The sequence below is a fragment of the Amyelois transitella genome, chromosome 25, assembly GCF_032362555.1.
Source record: "Amyelois transitella isolate CPQ chromosome 25, ilAmyTran1.1, whole genome shotgun sequence".
In the NCBI taxonomy this organism is placed as follows: Eukaryota; Metazoa; Arthropoda; class Insecta; order Lepidoptera; family Pyralidae; genus Amyelois; species Amyelois transitella.
Window position 1 is genome coordinate 2,421,869 of NC_083528.1, and position 18,458 is coordinate 2,440,326.

Below are 18,458 nucleotides of genomic sequence, written 5' to 3' on the forward strand. Positions count from 1 at the left end.
GGAATATTCCGATTTTCGTTTTAATATATTGTTTAGTCTTTCTTCTTGTTTTATTAATATTTTTTTTCGTTTATAAGGTGTCTCCCCATTTTTCAAGCACGCGATATCCGCACATATTTTGTTTGACTCGTGCAAAATTTCACTTGCCAAGTGATAAAATCCAGGTTTCACCTTATCAATGATCATATTGAAACGGTGATGCCATGACTCGGCACTATTTTGAGTACGAGGTAAATCATTTGCATGCAATTTTATAATGCTCCAAATGGATGGAGGAAATCTGGGCGGTTTGTTGTTTTGACCTAATACATAATCATCTCCAAAGCTCGTTATTATGCTGATGGCATCTGGTGAACTTTCTTCCTTCAATTTTTTATAATATTCTGGGATTTCTTCCGGAAGTAAGAATGCTAGAGCCAGAAGGCATTTCATTTCGGCATTGAAATTTATGTTGGTATTGTATAACACAGTAAGGCCAGCTTTTTGAATCCGTCTATAGATTATCTGTCCCAAGTGAAAGAAACAGCCGTTTATGGTAACATTTTCGAAATTCTGTCGTACACTTGAAATAGCCGCCATTTCAAAATCCATTATGACGTTTGTTACTTCTAAGTCAAAATCATATTTACGACTGTATTCAATAATAGCATCGAACATTTTATTATAAATAGACTTATCTTTATGACTGCATAGTGCAAAAACAAGAGGAAACGTCAGTCTATTATCCTCAAAGATGTTACCGTGAATAACATAAAGTTGCTGAAATATGCCAGCTACTGCAAATGTCCCATCCATAATCCACAATTTTGATCTTCCTAAATTTCGCATCAATTCACTGGAGGACATGATTATGAGACGTTTGTTGTCATTGAATAATTCGTCATAGATTACAAAATCATTGTTATTTATTTGTAAGTTTTCGTTATGAATAGTAAAATAAATGTCATTTGGTTCCGAATATTTTGGTTTTCCCTTCAATTTTTGCCTATAAGCGACTTGCCGTAGTGCCGACGTCGAAGGTAGCTGAGAAAGGGTCATTACATCGAAATTCCTTTTACTATTCTGCAAAATACGACAGGTTTTGCGATCATAATTTTCTAATGACTCTGTTTTGATATTTTGTATGATAGCCGCCGTATCCAATCTAGAAGGATCTGGATCATGATTATGGATTTCGTCGATTTTTGTAATATTGTGTAAATTTGTTTCACTATTTAATATAGTGATAGCTCGAGAACAGCAACTTTCACGCTTATTTAACTCACACAACCAGTAGAACTTATTATTATTTTGTCTATTTTTATTGTAAGAATAACCATTCACAAATAACTTAACACCTCCTTTTGCACTTGTATACGTTTCGCACTTATAAATGTTCATTTTTGATAATTTTCTTTTACTTTAAAAGTTATCATGAACTAAATTGTCTGTTTATGAATATACGTACGTGAAGAGTACAAAATTTGATTGATACACAATAATATATTTTCAACCTACCTACTACTTACATTATAACTACTTTAAGTAAAATAAGTATAATATTACTTTCGTCGGATTGCTATACATTTTTTGCTAGGCGTTCTTTAAAAAGAAATAAGATAATTTATTAGGTATGTATTGAGAATCTTCTACCAATTTAATCGTATAACCAATGATGATTATTCATAATAATATGTATATATAACGTTTATTATATATAAAAACTAATCGATTTGTTAAATTATATAATAATAAAACGGTATATTAAAGGTTTGATATGTTAAATAATTGTTCTAATAAAAGATTTTAGTTTTATTAAACTTATTTCTTTCGATTTTTATCTTATTTGATAATTATACTGACCGAAATTATATGTTTCGTTGATATTTATCTTAAAATATATTTTTTTTGTGTTTATATGTAATATTACTTACCCATTTTAAACTAATCGAAATTCAAATTCAAAATTGGTTGATTTCTGATGCAAAAAATATCAAAAAATAGCCATTCAAAGAGGAAATGCGGCTAGTGTAGTGGGTATTTGTGGGTCTGTGACCGTCCAGGGTGGCATTTTTGACTCATTCCCTCTTCATGTGTGAGAAGAATATTTATTTCTATTTAAATATTTATGTACATCACAAATGTAGCATCACTAAGACCGCAAAGACCAGACTGGTGCACACGCTTATTTTCCCCATATTTTTGTACGCTGCTGAAACGTGGACATTGCGAGAAGTGGAAAGAAAAAAGATAGACGCCCTAGAGATGTGGTGCTGGAGGAGAATGCTTGGTGTGTCTTGGACAGAGTTCCGCACTAACGTCTCGATACTCCAAGAGCTCGGTATTAAGCAGCGACTATTTCCCTTAGTACAATCTCGCATTTTGTCATTCTTTGGACACGTTACAAGGAGAGGCAACCGATCCATAGAACGGCTTGTTGTCCAGGGTAAAGTGGAAGGCTCTCGACCGCGCGGGAGGTCACCCATGCGATGGACCGACCAAATAAAGTCTGTGATTGGCGGTTCACTTAACGAGTGCAGCAGGATGACTTCCAGCAGGGAGAAATGGCGGGACATCGTAAGGCGCACATTGGCGCCCCCCTCCAACACTACATGATGACCACGACCACTCTGTCAAGAGTGACACGACTAAGAAGAAGAATTTATGTACATCAAGGAAAATACGAATAAAACTTAAAATAAAGAGAAATTCAGTACAGGGGCACTACTTATTCCTAGAGAAATTTCTTCCAGCAGGCAAACGACAGGAAAGTGTAAAGAAAGGCATTGGTTTGTGTACATAATAATTAAGATATAAACTTACATAAACTCTTATTAATGTTTAAATATTGTAATTAATTAATTAATCTTTAAATATTTCCACCAAAAGGAACCTCTACTTCGAAGTTATTTTCGATGACTTTTCAAAAACTTTTAATGACAGATGAGAGATTTTAAACAAACCTATATTTTAATGTTTTTTTAGATAATTATTAAATTAATACACTTCATCTTAGTTACGTACGAAGCTATCATATTTTCAAGGTTTACCTCGAACTAAAAAAACTAAACTTATTATTTATATATATATATAAAATAAAACAATAAATTTAGTTTTCTTATTATCCGTTCTACTGAAAATTCCCATGGACAGTTCAATAAGATAGACCACTCTTAAATTTGTATGATCACTAAATGAAGTGATACGATAGACTTAAATCCTAATTAAGGTATTCTCTAAATTCATATTTACAAATAGTATCTCGGTATTTGTAGCCGCCCGATTACGTAACCTCCAGGGTGAAGAAGTGGGTATTACTTATCTACAAATCGTCAAACGATCGATTTTACACACACATCCTCTTCGTGCCTTACGTTATCAGAGAAGTAGTATTTCAATGTTTATATGGTACCAGATAGGTATCATTAAAAATTGTGGCATACAAAGTTTCCTACAACCCCAAAAATGGTACTTTCCGCATAGTTCATCATTAAAAAATTATTTGCCGATGTTTGTGTCAAATCTCATTATAATTCTCTTCGTTTACCTTAATGTACGACTGGCCCGGAAAAAGCAGAAAAAACAAATTGAGAGATTATGTAATTCTGCAAATCTCTGACCCCAAAACGTTTACGTACTCGTACCTATGTAAACGGGAATAAAACGCTAACCTCGCGTTCACTTCTGACTTGTTTTATTTTTTTAACTTGCAACCCGTTCCGTGTGACTTTAATTAAAAATGAAAAGTTCTATGTCGAGTGCTCTAACTATACGTTATTCTTTCGGTTCCTCTCTTTCGTATCTGCTGACGTCCCTTTCTGTCAACCTACATTGTTTCCGTGCCAAGTCTGTATATCGAACCGTATAAGCTAGTCAGCTTTATAGATTTTCATATCAAAGCGTATTACTAAGGGTTCCTAAAGGTTTATAGGAGCGGAAGCCCTGAGGCTTCAGCCCCTATAAAAACAGATAAGGATCGTGCTATAAAGACTCAGGAAGTGCATAAGTAGTAAGTACGTAGAGGTAACCTTGATGGTGCATATGAGCCGGCCTCCCGCCGCGTCTGCCCGGGCCGACATTCGATTTTCACTTGGAGCATCAGCGCGCTGTGTCTCGCCCGGGTGGGCGTGGTCTGCAGGCCGGTCAATAGCACGGTATCGCTCCTCTCGCTTGCGCAAACCAAAAAGTGGTATTTGCATCCCTATCCCCCCGGGGATGATTGAAACGTCTGATGCCGCAGGCGCCCCGCGCGCCCCCTCGCCAAGGACGTTCAGTGAATCCGTCCCTCTCTGCCCCGAAAGCACGTGTCTTCGTTACTATTTCTTATAATGTGTGCCCCCTTGGTGCCGCGCGAAAATTCACAACCAATTATGAGTCAAGTGCCTGATAAATTAGGTGGCAAATTCGATGCCTGAAAGGAATATCGAAGTCGCTTTTAGCGATGTATGAGGAGCCTCACATTATAGGACAATTAAGTGCCCGTGTAAAGTGATATGGAGATTAGAAGATTTTCCGGGAAAATCACCTCTTCGTGTTTTCCGTCCTGTGTGTTCTCTTGCCTTGTTACTGCTCTCGTTATATCTTCAGGTATGTTGTAATGTAACAGTCTTAGTGGTGGTGCAGTTGAGGTTGCTGCAAATTTAACCAATTCAGTAAATAAGCCTCCCATTAGATTCCACAGCCTTCGCCTGACTGTCGCCAGGAGTCTAGACACATAATAATTATACATCGAGCCACCAAGGGCGGTTCAGGAGATGTGACTCACCCGAATCGTCTTCGGCATCGATCGTATCTCGTCTGTTTGTCGAAAAAGGTCAGAGAGTAATCGAATACGGCCTATTGTTTGCGATAAAAGCTGCTGAAACAATCGCAGTCATACGATACTCTCGCTTTTCTCGAGATTACTGCTTTTTGTGGAGCTGTTCCATTGAACGATCATTCAGATGAGAGTATAAATCGCTATAGCAATGAGAGACGTTTGCCATGACATTTTTAATTGATGACGTCAGGGTGATATCACCAGTACGGTACTGCAAGATTGATTCACGTGTGCAGTCCAGCGACAGCCGATATTTGCATCATAAAAAAAATATCAACGACGTTAAATAACGTAAAACAACAAATTAACGAAACATGAACGCCTACTAAAGACATTACAAAATTGTTGACTATTGAGTCATATAATATATTGTAACTACCTACTTAACAGAGAAATATTTAAAGTGTCGTTATGGAAATACCTGATAAAATTCAAGGTTTTGCGGCGGGATGTAATAAATTATGCCATACATTGTTCTGGAACTATAAATCGCCTCTGCTTCTCGCCTACATTTGTTACATAACACTTTTAGTCTGTCTTTGGTAAATGCCAAAATTCTAAGCTAATTAAACCATCTGTTTGTTGAAGGAAATGGTTGTACCGTTTAGTACATGATCGTACCAATTATAAGTATAATTCAACTCTGAATACTATGGTCTCATCGTATTAAGTCATCGCTATTTATTTTATTGTGTGAATCATTTCGTCTTATGGATATTGAGTGGGTGGTAACAGAACCCAAAGATTGTAAACTCCATTAAAACATTACTTTGATATAGTTTTACAAAAACAACTTCTTCCCACCTCACCCTATCACTTTGGGATTGACTCTGCACGATGTAGAAAAATAACTGTTTCAAATATAATGTTATTCCAAATATTAACACTTTTCTCATTTGCGTTTGCGACAGCACGTAAATACTATAAATGTGAACAAACATAATTAAATAAAGCCTTGTGTAGATATTATTGTGAGTTTGCGTTTCCCTGCCACACATTTAAGTGCTCATATTACTTTGCTTCATTTAAGTAAACACACGTTAAATATAATAAATATATTACCTCGTTTAATGATTATCTATGGCTTCTTTAAAACTCAATGTCGCTTTTGTGTTTGAACACATACAGTACTTACTTCTTCAATTGTAATCGTTGTCAAAGTACCTATGCCATTTCCTTGTAAGTAGTAATATCACCTTTTCTACAATTTTTCAGAATTCTATGCACTGATATTGTATAAAAAAGAAGTCTTGTGGTTTCTGGAAACCAGCAAATATTTATCGCAAAATTGTTCTTTATTTTAAAAATAAGATATAGGTTCGTTATATTAGTATCCCATTACGCAGGTCTGTAATTATGTCTGTTCCATATAATAATATTTACATATTAACACCATATAGCATCTTGTGATGTGTGCAAACATTGTTAGGATTGACCTAATTGTGTAATTAATTCGCCTCTTTTGTGTTTCTTAAACTCCAGATGTCCATCTTCGCAGGTTTTACTTGTAATGCGATCAATAAGGGTATACTACAAAGAGTTTGCAATTATTCATTTTTGCTATACAAATAATAATAAATTCGTTATTATATCATCAACTCTTTAAGGCCCTCTATAAAAGCCACCTATTTTCTTACTTTCGTCTCGCTATTTTCGTACTGGCCTGTAGAATTTAAATTAATTTTAGGGCTGAACGTCAAAATGAGAATTCAAAAGAGCAAGTCCAGCAGTAGTTGTATGATGATAAGCTTTGATGGAAAGCCGACCCTAAAACTGTAGTAAGAAGATTAATTAAGACTTAACATTTGGCAGCCACTTCATTAAGTCTCACTTAGAGAGTTAAAGTTCAATTTATAATGCCGAGTAAAGCTAGCAATAATTAATTTACACGCAAGCCAATACTGTGCTTTAAATAGAACTTAGTGCGGTAAGCCCGCGTAATAACAGAGGAGATTAGTGTTATTTACGGTATGTAATGGAGTCATATAAGTCGTACAGTATAAATAGAATCTAGAATGCTTGAAGACTATGCAAAGATTATCCTTCATTTTAAATATTTGTGATCCTTAGATTGCAGCCATTCTTAAGTCGAAGATTTATCCTGCTGATTATTCAAAATGCTAAAAATACAAAATCTCCCGACGACGGAGACTTGAGATTGAGTTAAATTAAGTCCATCTGGGGAGAGTTCGCTCTTGAAAATAATTTAAATATTCATTTGTATTGTATCGCCTGCCAACGTGAGCAGAGTATTATGGATTTCATTTAGATTGTTACTGGGAACCGCATCCTCAGTCCATTTAAGCTTCAATTACTTGGAGTGTTCCAACTAATGGATCGCGGAAACACGGGAGACGATTTGCCTGTTTCAGAAATAGCTATGAATCATTGCATCTGTACCTAGTTGCTGCTCCTTTGAAACGCTTTTCGTGCAAGCTTTTGTTGATGTCGTCCCCATTGTCTCAAAATAGTACCGAAGAAGAGATGTCGTTTTTGTCATCAACTTTGTCATTGTCAAGTTTTGAACAGGGTAATTTAGTTGCTTCTTTTCTCAAATTAACTATTTTAAAAGGTTTTATTTCTAAAAATCAAAAAGTTCATCAGACGTAGAGTGATTAATCTATTGGAATTCTTATGTTTTACATTACTTATATGGTCTTGATCTAGCGTTGATAAAATTGTTTGTTAATACTATTGTATTGTTTGATTGTTCCAGGTCGCCACCTGCAGCATAATAGGGAGCCATACGCCGCGGCGGAAAGACGGGTGCGACACGCACTCGTGGTACGTACTCGATACTCGATCGTTTAGTCATAATACTACTTAGTTTATAATACGGGGATTACTTAAATTGGCATCGGATTAAGGGCATAATTTTCAATTTCTTCTTGTTTTTCCTTAGATCACAATGAAACCTTAATCAAATAATCATCATACAATTTTTCATTACCGCACGACCCTGTAAATTCAAGCGAAGTGATGACCCGGAAAAAAGTGTAGTTAGAAATATTTTCGCAATTATGTCACTTCGCTTTATACTATTATTCCCAGTAGCGATTTAAATGGCGCCGCAATGAATCACTTCGGCGTTATTGTTCCGGAAATCATTATTCACATGGGTTGTTCTCGCTTCTCCGATGCTCGTATTTCTATGGCTTAACTAATAAAATACTTTATTAGTAAAATTCAATTTTATAAATACAATTTTATCATCCGAAAAATTGTTTCTCTTATGTATGTCCAGTATATGTATATGTTGGTTGGGCACTCGATTCGCCTGTCGATACGTCACTCGCGTGTTCGCCCAATGTCCGATTCCGAGACACGTTTCTATTCGAATGCTATTCTCGCTCGCAACTCTTGGGTATCGATTCCAACTCTATTCGAGGTCGCTATTTCGTAACGTTCCCAATGCTGTCATTCTAACACGTTTTTATTGTTTACTACCATGTCAATATTTCAAATTGAATCCCTGTCAAACATAATCAAAAATAATTTTACTCGCGCATTAGTTTCTACTCTCAGTATGTCATTGTTAATAGTCTATTCTTTTATTGTTCTTCTATGTAGGTTATTTAAATAAATACAGTAATAATTTCATACGCCTCTTTCGGCCCGTAGATATGTTATGTTAAATCCCTTTACATCATTTTAAGTAGGACTTGACATGAATATCACGTCCATGGCCGAAGCTAGCGGGGTTCACACAAATCGAATTATGTCACTCGGGATAGTGTTTCGAGAAGATTCCATTTACGTTGCACTAACAATACAGCACGGACATCTCATAAGACCTTAAATTGGATGAAGTTGCATTCAGAAACGTTCCTAAATTGACTCTTGCAATTTTGGCATTTTCTGCATTGTTTTCACAAGATTCGTAGGAGATTTTTTATTCTCAATTCTATCATTAAGCCAAATAGCTGAGCGTGGCCTATCAGTCTTTTTAAGACTGTTGGCTCTGTCTACCCCACAAGGGATATAGATGTGACCATATGTATGTATTCGTAGGCTATCGTGATGAAGGAGTACAGATGCTATTAAGATTACATTAAATTTATTGAATTTGAAATTATTTTGTTGTGTGTACGAGACCATAATATTCATAATAAAAATAGCCAAGTATACTTAATTAACATGGATGCTTATGGTGTTTGTGTACTTCTAAATGCCGATCTGTTTGCTCACATAATTCTATGTTTGTCGTACATTTAAAAACAATTAGCTTTGAAAGTTAAATGCTTTGTAACGACAAAGTCGATATCTAATGGGGCATAGGTACTCCATCGGCTTGGATGCCGTTCTCCAATAAACTAGTTTGCGATCAATTAAACGTGTGCTCAAGTGGGAAATAGTTACAGTTTGTAACCTCACTTCCATGACGAGTGATAAGCGTATGACATGCTGCGGTATTTAGTTAGTTTCCAACTCCGATGACAATAATTGCCAAATATAATGTGATGCGCCGTGTGGGACCCGGTACCTGTAAAAAAACTCCTCCAGGTCTTTCCCATGAATGTCGTAAAAGACAACTAAGGGATAGGGATAACTTGGGATTCTTCTTTAAGAATGGGCTAGCAACCCGTCACTATTTTAATCTAAATTCAATTATTAAGATAAACAACTGAACGTAGCCTATCAGTCTTGGTCAGACTTTTGGCCCTGTCTACCCCGCAAAGAATACAGACGTGGTTATATGTATGTATGTATAATATACCAATTTTTGATGATCTACCAGCTAAGTATAAGTTTTCCATCCCATTCTGTTTACGGAAACTAGATACGCTCAATTAATTAAGTCCATTAGATTTCATTATGTCGCTGTTGGTATCTTGGCACACCGTCTCGACATTTTCTTTCGCATTTCAAAGTACTCTGAAATAACATGGTAACATTATTTTATGATAGTTTATCATCATTATCTCTTTGATCACAGCACAGAGTATCACCATTTATGTAAGCTCACAAGCCGCTGAAGTTAGCACGTAGGTGGTATCTTCCATGCAAGTTTTTACTGTTTGGCTTGGGATATCAGAGCAAATTTCGATCCACAACTGTCTGGTATGACAATTTCTGATTGCAGTTTTTAGTTTCCAAAATCATAAAGTATTATCAAAAGTTAATGTATTTTATAAGAAGACTTGAACGCTTCTTACTTTGTCTTTATAAAAAACCTTAGAAGTAATGGACATAAAAAGGTGTTTATAACAATTGGTCATGGTATTTCTTCGGCCAAAAGTGATGATATTAAAAAAAAAAACAAGTCCCTTCAACAATAAAGAGACACGGTACACTGATTTTCTGGAAAGTTCAACAAACTGTATTTCGTCGGGAAAGACGTCTATTAGATATTTCTTCGCTTGAAATCGGATCTTACTAACCTCAGCAACTTTCTTGGCAAACTTACACAGGTTTTTTGAAGTCTAACTTCTACTAACAAATTTTAATTAATGTCTATGATATTAAATTGCATTAATAGCTATACTGGATCTGTGATATTAAATCTATCTGCAACATTAATCCTTAGAATATATTTAGTTGATTGTTGAATAAATAGTGCGTCACCAGTTAAAGATTGGTTCACATCCCGTTTTCTCCCATTTTGTTGTTTGACTGTTGGCTCTTTCTGCCTCAAAAATACGCTTGTTCTGTATATTGCTTTACACACTGCAAAAAAAATTACAATTTCATAGGAAACGAGTCATTAAGTAATGAGACATTGTGTCACATTTTCGTTTAGCATATTTGTTGGTCGGATAGTCGCTTCCGCCCGTTAAATTGAGCTGCATGCCGTTGTGCCAGTAATAGTCAGTGCCAACAGTAGTTAGCGCACCCTGCAATTCCTCAATTGTACCAATTCCAGTGAAACATTCATTAAAATAGCTGCGTTTAAACGAATAGCTCTTCCCGTTGCGTGCGTACATTGATTTTCATTTTAAATCCATCCACTGAAAATATTTTTCATTACAACCCGTTCAAGTCTATGGATCCACCGTAGTTAATATTGACGGTAAAAAAGGCAATAAACAACCTATAAATGCAATTTACGCCAGCAGAATTGCCCTGGACGGTCCGCTTAAATGCGCAATTTATCCAGGATTTAAGATAATTAAAACGAGCAATTTTTGTTTGGAACGTAAGCTTATTACCTGATGTTTAATCCTTTTATTTGAAGAATGAAGTGTTACTTTAATTTTTTAATTTAATTTATTATATTATTGGTCCATTGAATCAAAGAGCGCTGATTTTTTTATACTTTTGACTTTAAAATCTTTAATCATGTGCAATAAGGTAAATTTATATGGCGTTACCATCGTCATATTTGGGCATATGACTTTTTTATGTTTGTTTTAAATAATAAGTTAAAAGAAAAGCAATTTTAATAATTTCTAAAATCCATATAAGGCGACATCACAAGCAAGTTTTCTAACGCTTAATGTTGCCACGTGCTCATTAAAGCGGCCACATTTAGTTAATATTTTATATTAGATAGCGATGGAGGAATTTAATCAAAGACTCCTTGAAAACAGCAGAAGTCCTGATTAGTTGGAACTATAGTGAGTGAGTTGGACTTGCTCGTGCGAGCTTTGAATTCTGATGCGGCATAGCGGAGGAAAGGTATTCGAGCCGATGAGCCATCCAATGAATTCTAAATGATTTAACTTTGGATCGCTATTCCACGTACGTTCGTATGCAGACACGATGCACTATCAAAGTTTGTTGGTCCTCTGCATTTCATTGCTTTAAAATTTGTAGATTTACTTATCGCACACAATATTTTCTGTTTCATTCCGATGTAAGTTTGTTGATTTAGAATACTTTAGGCCTTTGCAACGGAGATGACTGATGATTTAGCATCATTTAGTTACTATGCGTGTATGAGTAGTTTACGAGATAATCAAATAGTCTGTAACACCATTCACCACCCAAACGGAGTACGTGCTTTTAATTTACACCTCATATCCAAAGTACGCATATCGTAAGCGATATGAACTCAACCCTAACGGTTTCGTTTTAACTTCTCTGGAAAAGCACCTACGTTCTGTCGCTGAACACGATCCTAGAATGAAGTTGAGTTTCATCCTCTTTTATATGTGATGCAAATTAAGCTTCATTTAGTTACTGAGCGTGTATCAGTGGTTCACCTGTCGCACCCGCATCCTGCCGCAAGTCACGAGATAATCAAATAGTCTGCAGCGCCACCCAAGCGGAGAACGTGCTTTGAATTTACAACCGCGTCGTTTCCAATGGCGGCTTGGAAAGTACGCATATCGTTAGCGAAATGTACTTAAATCGATATCACTAAATGATGCGTGCTAGCTTCTTCTGCTGTTGTTGTTTGAGTATCATCTACCGTTTTATGATGAACAGTGATTAATACTTTAATAGAATTTTTTGAGACAGTCTTTATTTGGTTTTGTATCCAATTTTTCCCATCCAAAGGTAATGTTATCTCACAGAATTCCAGTTTAACGGTGCCTTCAAGTGTTTTGTCTATTGGCTCTGTCTGACCCGAAAGGGACAAAGATGAGAAATGTGTGCGAAGTTAAGTGTCGCAACTAATATTATATGTAAATGCGAAAGTAACTTTATTTGTTTGTTTGTTGTCTTTTCACGCTTTGTCTACTAATCCAATTCATATTCACGAAGAAAGACATAGGGTACTTTTCATCCCGACAAAAACTTTATTTTCCGTGGGATTTACGAAAGACCTGTGCTCTATTGTAGATCACACAAAACTCGCGCGTGTAGGTGGCGCTAAATTTGCGCAGGCGAAGCTGCAGGTAAAAGCTAGTATATCATATAAATAGGTATTCCCATTACAATATAGCTGTAACACCATGTTTCTAGTGTTAAACGAACCATTCACGTGAAGGAGTTCTGACCGGCATTGTAGTGTCACTAACTCACTAACTGGAGCAGACATCAAACAAAAAGCAAACTAAACAATCGCAGCTACAACTGGGCTTCAAACAAACTCGTAAACCGGAGACTGAGCTTCATCGATTAATCGTTTTGTTCTTGATATGACTGTCTTGAATCGACTCGATGCAATCAACCAAGAATACACACAAGTATTCTTGGTTGATTGCATCGAGTCGATAGATATTTTCATTATCTTTACCAGATTTTTTTATAATCCCTTTCGTATCTAATGAATCCCAGGACAGGATCACTGTGAATAATAATTTACCTAAAGTATCATTCTGATATGAATACTCAACGTCATATAAATTTAAATTGTTTTTTCCCGTTTACAATGTCTATCTACAGCTTGTGTGCTAATAGAAACAGTGAAACGATTTAAAAATATCATGGCCTCAAATAAATTTGATAACGAATTCTTAGCCTGAATCTTAAACAACGAAATAACTTTATTTTCTTATTCTAGATTCATTTTCCTCATCACGACTAGTTCCTAATAAAATTACAGCTGCTTCTATTTCGTATTCACAAAGAATTTTATCGTTATCGTCACGTCGAGTACTAAACTTTACTGGCACACTTCTATCCGCCTCCGTGTTATGAATACCATAAGAACCCTTACTACCTATATTAGCCAGTACTTCGATGCAATAATGACCAGGTGATGTAGGATTTATATCAGTTTGATGTTTGAAAAGTGGTAATTTAAATAGCTGTTACTTTGTGTACTTTTCGTCTAAATTCATCATAATCCTAAAATTACTAAGGCATAGGCTTATAAACTATTAGGATTCTTCTTTTAGGCGGTTCAAATAGTGACAGGCGATGGGGTAACTATTTGAATCACAAATTCTATCATTAAGCCAAACAGCACTACATGGCCTATCAGTCTTTTTAAGACTATTGGTTCTGTCTAACCCGCAAAGGTTACATATAAACGTGATTATATGTATGTATGTATGTATAGATTACATACATACATATATATAGTGATAGATCACAGAATGTGATTTTAGTTAATTTAGTCAGTAATATAATTGCTTGGAAAACGATGATTTCAGTATAATCAAATTAACAGTGTTTACTTAGGTATAATTTTTTTTTGAAGCAAAAAGTAAATACTCCAAACCATAAGAGTAAGTTTGTTTCCTCAACACATTACATGAACATAAAGTTTATATCGGTCTTTTTACGTCCATTCCTCAAGATAAAGTGTTGGTGCCGTACGCGGTCTGAATGGCTAATACCCCTGATGGTATCACGTCCTGGTGTGGATACGGGAAAAATTGAAGTCCGTAGCCGCTTGGGAATATCGCCAGCGAGATTAAGGTGAAACTGCTCTGCTACCTCGACGGGCTTAATCAAGATTTTTGCGTCGGCTGTTCGATTGGGAACAGCAATTTCGATGTCGATAAATGTAATAGTTATCTTGTCAACGTCCTTTACTGGTTTATATTTGGATGTGGTAGTTTTGATGCGCTAGATTAAACATGATGATTAAATCTCAAGTTGTGCATAAAGAAATGAAAAAAAAAACTTAAAATACAAGGCAAAAATGAAGAAAAGATGTGGTCTTAAAACAGACTGTAAGTTATGATTAACATAATGAATTCAACATTTGCATTCCTTCCTCCATTCACTCAGATTTTCAAGTTTAGTTTTATGTCGCTAATTCTATATTTCTCTTGACAATAAATAAAAACGGAACAATTTTAAAATTGATGCTCAAAAGTTTTATTGCTGGAAGCATCGTCCCTGAAGCATATATCTTTAATCAAACTTACCCACTTTCTGCAGTCGGATGTGACGTCAGCGATCCAGAGATACTGCAACTTGATAATGATGTTTGTTCGTTTTGTTTAGCTTCATGTTAGTGAGAGTTATTTTATATTGATATATATATCAAAGTGCTAAACTGTAAAAAATGTTTATATATAAACATTTTTTACAGTAAAAAATGTTTATGGGTGAATATACGCTATTTGATTTTTTTGTGTCCCAGAAGAAAATTTAATCCATTCTATTTAATATTTATAATTTCTCTATTTGACACTATTTTTAAAGTTTTAATGATGGAGGCCAGAAGAATTTCTCATATTTTGGTGTTTTATAAGTACCAGAGGAAAATGTGTTACCAGAGGAGTGACACTACTGCCAGAGTAGTGACAAATTGAACCAGGAAAGTGACACACCATTGTTATAAGACGAGTAAAGAGACTTATATTAAATTAAACACGTTTAAATTATTGTATTAGAATATTTTTTATTATATAAGGCACATTCAGTCTTCACAATTTCTTAATGCAACCTTATTATTATATTAATTTTAATAGTTTTTTAATGCTTAAGTTTTCAATGCCCGTTTAAAATAACAGAATGAAGTATATTCTGCTTATCAGTCTCATCTGTGATGAAATTAACAGTAAATATTACCCTTTAATAGTTTTTTTATTATAAAACAATCACAAAATTCTAAGTTTGTAACATTTAAGCACTGAATTCTTAACCAACTTACTAAAAAAAAAAATATACTCTTCTTTCACAAAACAAAACAATAGTACTATTTAATGATACACCTTTCAGTCTCGAGGTTATTTAAACAACTTAAAAGTTTCAGTCTCCAGTATAAAAGAACTCTTTCATTTTCAGATCAGAATCAACAATTTTTGTGTAGCTAAATATTTTATACTCAAATACTGAAATTACTATACTTTTTTTTTTGTTATCGAAGGGGAAATCCTTTTTACGGACAAGACCCCGGGTCTACACCCGGGAGAGTGTGGGACTCCTGGCACCTAGTAAACCAGCCTACCCACTAAAACCCCTCCGTGCGCTTCTTGCCATTTTGAGGGCATCATGGGATCGTAGGAATTTCACCACGATGCTCTCAGGCTGCCCGGCGCTTCTGTGCCGGGAATCTTGCTGTAATGGGTGACCAGTAAGTTGCTGGCCGCCCTTTCCATCCCAGGGTCGGGAAGTGACCCTAGTGAGGCAGTAGGCGCGCACGATAAAGTGCACGCCTTCTGTCAGAGTATGTTGGGTCGTATCATCCGGCTCCCCACACTCATGGCAGACCTCAGAAGCCTCTTATCTAATCCGATGCAGGTAATGACCGAAGCAACCATGTCCGGTCATTAACTGCGTCAGCCTGAATGTCACCTGGCCGTGGCGTCGGTCCAACCAGTTGTCAAGCGATGGAAGGAGCGCCCCGATAGTACAATGGCTGAATTCGGAGTTCTCTATCGCTCCCGCAATACCACAGCCAAGTTTACACCAGCCGCTCCCGCTATTCAGGCATCTCCGCCCTCCTCCTCCTTTCCCAGAACAACTCCTTTTGAGCCAGAGCGTCCAGTTCCCAGGGTGGGGTACCAGCCAGAGCGCAGGCTGCCGCCCACGCCACAGTGGTGTAGGCCTTGCAGATACGTATGGCCACCACACGCTGTGGTCGTCGCAGCAAGGCCCTGTTGGCTCTAGTGAGCCTATCCGCCCATATCGGCAACCCATACAGCGCCATGCTGCGTGTTACACCTGCATATAGGCGCCGACATGTAGCACCAGGCCCACCAATGTTGGGCAGCAGCCGGCTGAGTGCCGATGCGGTTCTCACTAATTGGGGAGCTAGCTGTCTAAAGTGCTCCCCGAAGTTCCACCGTGGGTCCAATATGATGCCAAGGTATTTGATGTGTGGCATCACATGTACCCTCTCCCCATCCACCATCATGAACACACCGGCCTGAGTCTTCCAACCTCGACCGCCAAAGGCGATGGCCTTCGTTTTGCTCAGGGCTACCATTAACCCTAGCATACCAACGCGACGAACGAATCATCATTTCTGCCGCTTCAAGTTCGTGTCCCCAGGCGGCCACAAGCGTATCATCTGCGTAGCAGAATACTTGTACCTGGGGCCCGAGATCCCCGCGAATGGCCCACTACAGGCATGTTCATGCACACAAATGTTTTTACTGTGCGGGGATCGAACCCGCGACCTCAGGCGTAATGACCAACTTCTTAACCATTACACCAAATCAGCCGTCTAATTAAGATATTTAACGAAACAGAATTTCGTCACTTCTCTGGCGATCATGTATTTCCTCTGGCATGAAATTTGCCACAGAAGTGACGCCAGAGAAGTGACAAAATCGTACTTAATGTACAAAAATAACATCACTCGATTTTCGCACCACAGTTTGACGTAACACATGACATCTACACACAATAAACCTTGCATTGTGCTAATAAACAGTTTTCCAACAATAAAATACGAAAACATATGCTTACCAAAGGAAATACTCCAACGAGTGGCAAAAACACGCTCTCCCAAATTCATTCGTAAACTGACGCAATATTATTTAAGTTTTGCTCAAGATTATTAGTTTGCTACTAACTTCACACTGTTCGACGCGCCCAATTCAAGATCAAAACACAAATTGGCGATTTTAAGTGAAATTTTTCTTCTTTAGAGTTTCGCCAGATGAAGTGACGTATTTGTAACATGACATGAAAATAAGCTTTATTTTTTTTATATTATTAAATATTTTTACAATGTATTTTGATTAAATATGTTTCGATATTTATAACAGTTAGTAATAATTAAAAAAAAACTATTTGTGTATACGTATTTAAAGTATATTGCCGTTCAATCATTATAATGCATGAATGGGAAGGCCAGAGGAGTATACATTTTTAACTTTTTAAGCTAATAATGCTTTAATTTAAACAATTATCGTGATTAGACTATGTGGGCCAGATAAAAGGCCATGTTATTTATTGTTTAAACATAGAGAAACAATAATATAATAAGTTTAACATAAACATTTTCTAAAGACCATTGAAATTCAAATAGCGTATATTCACCCTTATATATAAACATTTTTTACAGTTTAGCACCGCAAAATTAAATAACGGCCCCTTATAGGATCACTCATGTAAGTGTTATCTGCTGGACCAATTGTTACAGCAAGTTTTTCCCAACTATTCATCCGATTGGGTGAAACATATGTGATCCAAAACCAACTTGCTCTAATTACGTTTTTTAATTTTTTTTGCTTTTGAGCCGCTTTTGAGTTTAGACGAAGATCAGAAAATTTTTCCCAACTCTGACATAAATGAAATGGCCTCTCTCAAAGATTTTAAGATTATTTGTTGTTTTAAGAGAATTTAAGATATGTTTGTTGATAAAAGATATGCGATTTTGGATGTACTTATTCAAAGAAAATAAATTTACTAAGACATATTTTCATAAGTTTTTATAGGGTAGTACGTAGGTAAAAGAAAATAGGGTACGTCATTGATTTGGAACCTAAGTTCTCAGAAATGTCTAAGGCATAAACTAACTGATAATTTATTTAAGTAGGTAAGCGTGTATAGGTTTTCCACAAATCGAAGCAATGCATATTGCGGTATGGTATATTCGATTAAGTTATAGAAATTAAGGAGACTGCATAATGACAGCTCAATTCCTTATTTGCCATGTATAATTTGATACTATCTAATCAAAGACTAAATAAAAACAACGTGCCAGAGTCACCTTCACTATCAACTAAATAATCATAACATTACACTTAATCATTTCTATATCCTTTGCGGGGTAGACAGGGCAAACAGTCATTAAAAGACTGAAAGGCCACGTTCAGCTGTTTGGCTTAATGATATAATTGAGATTCAAATAATGACAGGTTGATAGCTCATCGCTTAAAATAGGAATCCCAATTATATAAACCTATTCCTTAGTCGC

At 36.2% G+C, this 18,458-nt stretch overlaps 1 protein-coding gene across 5 annotated transcripts in view; it reads left to right on the top strand.

Moving 5' to 3' along the window:
• The window catches only part of LOC106142774 (plasma membrane calcium-transporting ATPase 3), a 107,417-nt gene that overhangs the window by 21,121 nt on the left and 67,838 nt on the right, over window positions 1-18,458 (top strand). For all 5 annotated transcript variants that reach the window (XM_060951540.1, XM_060951542.1, XM_060951541.1 and 2 more), the window contains exon 2: window positions 7,515-7,582. The gene's annotated coding sequence lies outside the window, so the exon portion shown is untranslated. The remainder of the gene's footprint in view (window positions 1-7,514; window positions 7,583-18,458) is intronic.